The sequence below is a fragment of the Antrostomus carolinensis genome, unplaced genomic scaffold (assembly GCF_000700745.2).
Source record: "Antrostomus carolinensis isolate BGI_N321 unplaced genomic scaffold, ASM70074v2 scaffold25997, whole genome shotgun sequence".
Classification (NCBI taxonomy): Eukaryota; Metazoa; Chordata; class Aves; order Caprimulgiformes; family Caprimulgidae; genus Antrostomus; species Antrostomus carolinensis.
Window position 1 is genome coordinate 24742 of NW_010325753.1, and position 6095 is coordinate 30836.

The following is a 6095-nucleotide window of genomic DNA, read 5'->3' on the forward strand; positions in this document are numbered from 1 at the left end:
CCAAAATATCTTCTCACCTCTCCTTCATCTAACTCATAGGTACGAGCCAAGGAAACTCAGCATCCCTGCAGTGCCAGGAGCAGCATCGACCCGGCCAGAGGGATGTGGCCCTGGGGAGCGTGGCTCTGGTTGCATAACAGCACTGGCATTTCCAGGGCCACCTCTGCCGATTCAGAGCAGGCAGAGAAATACAGTGCTCACAGGCTGATAGCTGCATGCACGAGGTGTGTCTGCATATAATGATGGTGGAGTCTGAAGTCCAGGAGATAAGAGACTGGGGAAAGCAGTCTGGAGAGCTGCCACTGGGAGAGATTTCAGGGTCTTGCAGAGGGTCAGGTTCCCAGTGCAGGTTCCTAGTGCCCAGAGCTGGGGCTGCCAGGTCATGCTGGGAGAGGTCGGGTCCTCACTGGCCACCGGTCCAGCTCAGCTCTGTCTGCCTCCACCCATCTCAGCTGTGCAGCCCCAGAGCACAGCCCTGGCAGAGGGACAGGGGACATCACTGGGGGACGTGCTGGGAGTAGTGCAGGGTGCCTGGCCAGAGATGGGGGAGGCAGGAGAGGGCGAGGGGCATGGCCTGGGCTCAGGGCAGGCAAAGGGGGGTGAATGCTGCTCTGCCAAAGCTCCCCACGTTCACCCTTCCCTGCACAACAGCCCTTTGTGCCCGTCACAGTGGGGACAATGTCCCTGCCACTGCCACTGCTCCTCAAGCGAACACCGAGCCCCACGGCCCTGGTGGCTGTTGCAGGCAAAATAAGAATAATTAGAAGGAGGTGCCCTTTATTACAGGTGTCTCTGAAGGCCTGGCTGAGTCCGACCCCGGGGGGCCCTTTGATCTCAGCCTTTGAAACCCTATAGCTTTGCTGACAGAGCTGCTCTGTGTTTCCAGGTCACTGGGATGATCATTTCCATCTGGGAACAATGAGCTCTTTATTCCGCTGTGGGTGCCAGACCCTCCTTGTGCCGAGCAACCCAGCGCACGGGGAGGATGTGCTGCCGCACAAACCCTCATCAGGGTTGGCTCCTTCTCTGGGTGGGTGACACAGTGAGGGACAGTGGTGGGAGGAGCCCACCCAGCTCAGCATCCTCATTCCCCGTGGGAAATTGGAGGCTTTTAGTGCCCGGAGGTCAAATTCCCCCAGTGCACAGCCTAGGGAGAGAGCCTTTCATCCCCAGGATGTACCACGAGACCTTCCAGCTACCCTGGGGAAACCCCTGCACATCCCCAGCCCCAGCAGCAAACCCAAAACCCAGCCTCTGGGAAGGGCCAAGCAGGCACACCGGGGCTTTCTGCACATGGGAGGTTTCTTGAGCCTCCCAAGTGCAGCACACCCAACACCTCACCATGGAAAGCTGGGCATGTCAGGGCTCCTGGAGCAGGTCCCTGGGGCAGGGCACTGCAGGGTGGGCACTTCTGCTGCCTGCTGTCATCAGAGGGGAGGGCTGCTGGCTTTGCGTCTCACTGCTCCAGACAGCACACAGCCCTCTGTGCTCTGCCAGTGCCCAGGCAGCAGGAGAAAGCCCTAAGCCTGTATTTCTCAGGGCGACATGGACTTTGCTGGTTGGATAGCTCTGCTACAGAGCCTGGGAGCTGGTCATCAGAGAAGGACTTGGGGAGGAGAACCCCCTCAACACCTTGTTGGCCCACTTGGGACTTTACCTGAACTGGAAAACCAGCATCTGAAAAAACCAACATCTTCATGGTCCACATGGTCTGTCTATGCCTTTTCCAGCTCTGCAGCCTTCCCCAGCCCAGATAGCTGCAGCAGCACCTTCACCTCCCCTTCCTCTTCCACTCCAGCTGCCCACTCCCTTGCCTACCCTGGAGGTCTGTACCACCCTTCTATGGGTCCCAGTTTGGCATGGGGCTGCTGACGGCTGTGGTTTACATTTGCCTTTGTCAAAACAACACATTGTTCTCCAGCAGCAGGCACAGGGACTGGTCATACAAGTTCCCTTGCTTGTGACAGTTTTTCCTGGGGTATGAGGCAAGATTTTGACTAGATGAGCTCCAAGGTCTGGTCCCTAGGGAAGAGGGTGTCCCCACAAGTAGCCTGGGGACACGCACTGGAGATGTGTTGGGGCCCAGTCTGACTCCTTTGGGCTGCCCTTGGGTGATAGTTATCATTCCCGTACACCATGATGGAGCCAAGTATCTCATGGCTGTTCTCAGCCTGGGGAATGAAATGAGTTGTCCCTGGGGAAGCCAGTTTCATTAACCACTACCTTCCATGTTCCAGCAGCAACTGGCTCCACTGTCATACACCAGTCCACCTCTCGCCTGTACCCATGGAGGCTTGGTAGACCCTGTAGGATGGATTGTGCCAAAGCCAGAGCACAGATCCTACAGCAGCAGCTGCTTCAGTGACCATGGTTGTGGTGACTGACTGTCTGATCGATTAATGGATAATATGAACAGAGCCAGCAGTGTCCTTGTGTGCGGTTTCTGGGTGCATTTGTTGCCCTCTCCTTTGCTGGATGTCACCTTCTGGTTTTGCAAAGCAAATCCCATCTGTGCAGGGTGGTGGAGCAGGGACACCTGCTCGTTTGCCAGGTAAATTCCCCAAGGAGCAGAGCACGAGTGAGGGCCAGTGGCCAGTGAGCAGAGCACGAGTGAGGGCCAGTGGCCAGCCTCTCTGCCTGGCCACACAAATGTTGTCAGCAGAGGTTGGGATGTGGGTGCCCATTTCCACAACGTCCCCCCCCCAGCTCTCTTTCCCCACCATGCTCCAGCAGAGCTATCTCCAGGCAACCCAGCCAGAGCAAAGGAGCTTTCTCCCCTGCCGAGCCTGGCACATACCTTGCATACCTGGATGCAGGCATCACCAGGAACACCAACCCTTTCCTGCTCTCCAGACAGCAACGCCTGCCCAGGCTCTGGCCTCCCATGGGTGCTGCTGGCCTCCTAACCCAGTCCCAGCACCCCGAGGCTCCAGCACTGTGTAGGCACCACTGGCACCCATCTGGGCAAGGAGCCAAGAGCCTCTGTGGTGCCAAAATTTGTGCTTTGCTGTCTCTACATGTGTCCTTACTGCCTGAGAGCTGCTTTACTCCATAAGCAAGCTGGAGAGCAACCTGCCCAGTTTAAACCCTGCCACCCATGCGTGGCTACACCCCCTCTTGCATTTTGATTGCACCTCCCTCCAGCAGCCCCTGGGGCAACGATGCTCCCAGCTGCCCCAGCAAAACAGAAGTCACGGTGTATGAAGAAGTCCACTGCAGGTGGGGGCCTTCTCAGCAGCTCTTTGACTCCCGTAAGCAGTGCTGAGGTGGATCAGACTGGATCCTTGCATATCTCCAGGATAGTAAAGGGTCCACCATGCTCCCTGCAGCATCTTTCGCTCACAGCTGCAGCCTGGCCAGATGTGCACTGGCTCCCCATGGGTGGTCCCAGCCAGTACCCACCCTGTGCTTGGGCTCTGGTGACCTGACAGATGTCCTGCACCCAAACCTGGTACGTGCAGGGGTGTCAGGAAGGGAGCCTTGGGACAAATCATCCTGTGCCACATATGGCAGTTTGTGCTGGGTAATTGATCATCTGTTTGAATACAGACATCCCAGCTCACACTTCATGTGAATCATCCCTGGAGGAGGAGAACGTCTTTTCTGCTGGAGGCTGAGATCCAGCTGAGACCATTTTCAGAGCAGCTATGAAGCTGTCTGTGCATGTTTGGCACTGCAGATGCTGCATGTCCCTTTTGCCGTGCGTGTGGATGCGTGTGTCTCTGTGTACATGCCTTAATGGGTGGGAGTCTGCATGCAACTGCGTCCCCAAGTTGCTTGCAGGTGTTTGCATGTTGTGCTGGCTCTGTGTGCTCTCTGCAGGGATGGATGCATGGAGAAGGGGATTAGCTTATGTCTGCCCAGGAGCTGCAAGTCCTCCTCTTTCTCTCTACATTCTCACTGCACGGACTCCACAAGATCTCCTCACCTCTTCTCTCTAGCAGAAGACTCTCTGGTGAGTCTTGCTTAACTCACCCTCAGAGCTCCTCCTGCATCCTCCTTCATTCTGCCGCCTGACTGTAGGGTCTGAGACCTGGATGGGACAGCCTGAGACTACCTCTTTGAGCCAGTCAGTCCTGATCATGTCCAGAAACTCACATAATCCGAGTCGAAGCTCCCACGAGCCCTCTATCCAAAGACCAAACTTCACAGAGGTGTGTGGGTGGTCTGGACACCCTCAGCCACGTGGGCTGCCCAGCCTCTCTGCTGCAACTCCAACTCGCCACAGACCGGCACAGCCCATGGTGGAGCAGGAGCTCTACAGAATAGGGCAAAACTGTGAACAGGATTTTTTTGGTGCCTAAGACCAGAGAAGCTTATGCCTCCATGGTCCCAAGGCTTGAGCAATGTATTCAAAGTATATGAGGCATGGAAGAGCACAGACACAGCCTGAGCAGTGGCATCAGGACAGATGTGGCTCTTAGGGATGTTGGGGGTTGTACTCATAGAATGAGCAGTGTCATTTTGAAGCCCCAGCAAGTGGGCCAAAGAAGAAAAGGAGCAGGCCAACCTTGAAGAGATCATGCAGGTGTCTCTGGAGGGCACTAGGGGTGAGCTATAGGTACCTCATACACACTATACTACAAGCCCTTTGGAAGAGTGGGATGGAGTCTCAGCTGCCCAAGGGCATTGGGAGATTTTTGATTGTTTCCTGGAGAGGTGGATCCCAGGAGACTTGAGGGACTGCTAGCCCAAGCTCTCCTTGGCTGTGGGTCCTGTCCACTGGCCCTGTAGCTCAAGAGGCTCTGTCAGATGATGGCTGGTCTAGGCTGTGCCAGCCTGAGCACAGCTATCTTTTGCAGGTGAGTAATGGTAAGTGCCCAGGTGACAGCGCTGACGCTGGTCCCTGAGGGCAAGCTGACTTGGCTTGAGCAGGGGATGCAGCTCTGAGTGACAGAGGAAACCCCACCTTGGTGTTGAGACTAGGTTTAGATCTTGTGGCTGATGAAGGAAGCCTCCTCCAGGGCATCTTCCAGCATCAAGCACCCAGTCTGGAGCAGGTTTCCAAGTTGATGGGCATCTTGTTCAGTCCCAGGCAGCCCTGCTCACAGCCACAGGGCAGCCCCACACTGCGAAAAGTGCCCAGAATGACAGACACCAACGTGTGTGGGGTATGGCTGCACACCACAGCCAGCCTGCACTACACTAGCCAAGAGATCAGGACGTCCTGTGGCAAGTAAATCAGTAAAACAGAGGAGGATATGGCTGTGGAGTTTACCGGTCTGAGACCTGAGAATTGCTCAGCAGCCCCAGGAGCAGAGCCTGCCCCTCGTCTCCACTTCTCCAAGCTCGTGGGCTGTGCCTGCACCAGCTTTGGGCACACAGGACTGAGCTGGTGGCTCTCGCCAGCCCCACTCCCCAAACAGCACGAGCCAGCCCAGGCCCTGCAGGTTGCTGGGGTGAGCCAAGAGCTGACCCCGATGCTGCCTTCAAAGGCTGCTCACACCTTGCCCCATAAACCCAGTGCTCCCTGGCCCAAGAGTTGCACAAATGGGCAGGGCTGAGCCCTGGCACCAGCCCTGCAGCCACCAGCCTGGGGGGGGCCCAGCCTGGGCCCCCACCAGCCCCTGCCTCTCCTTCTGCCCAGGGGTGCTGGGGAACAGAGCCACAGTTAGGGGCTTGGAGCAGCCTGGACTGGGACAGCTTTGGGGACCTCCCCAAATGCTTGCAGGCAGTCCAGTGCCCTGTGCCACAGTTTCTGGTGTCACACTGCACCAGACGTGTGGCAGCACTGTCCTGGCACGCTGCTGCGGTGGCTTGTTTCCATGCCAGGGAACTGCATCACTTCAGAGCAAGTGGCTCAGAGGTGCTACAGTCCTGCCTCGCATAACCTTGCCACAGCTGGCTTTTCTCGGAGGTAGTGAAAGGCGTAGAGTTGACCTTGGGGGTCTCCCAGCACCAGTCCTGGCCTGGTCCCCAGTGGTGAGGGAGAGGAGGAGCCAGCTGAGCAGTGTGTCTGCATTTTTTTTTCTCCATGACTTGCTTTGAAAGCTGCATTTGTGCTGTGCTTTGATAAGAGGCATTTCAATCCTCGAGTAGCTTTGGCTGGTCCTGGATGCACATTCTGGGTGTATCTGTGAGGAGTGCACTGCCAA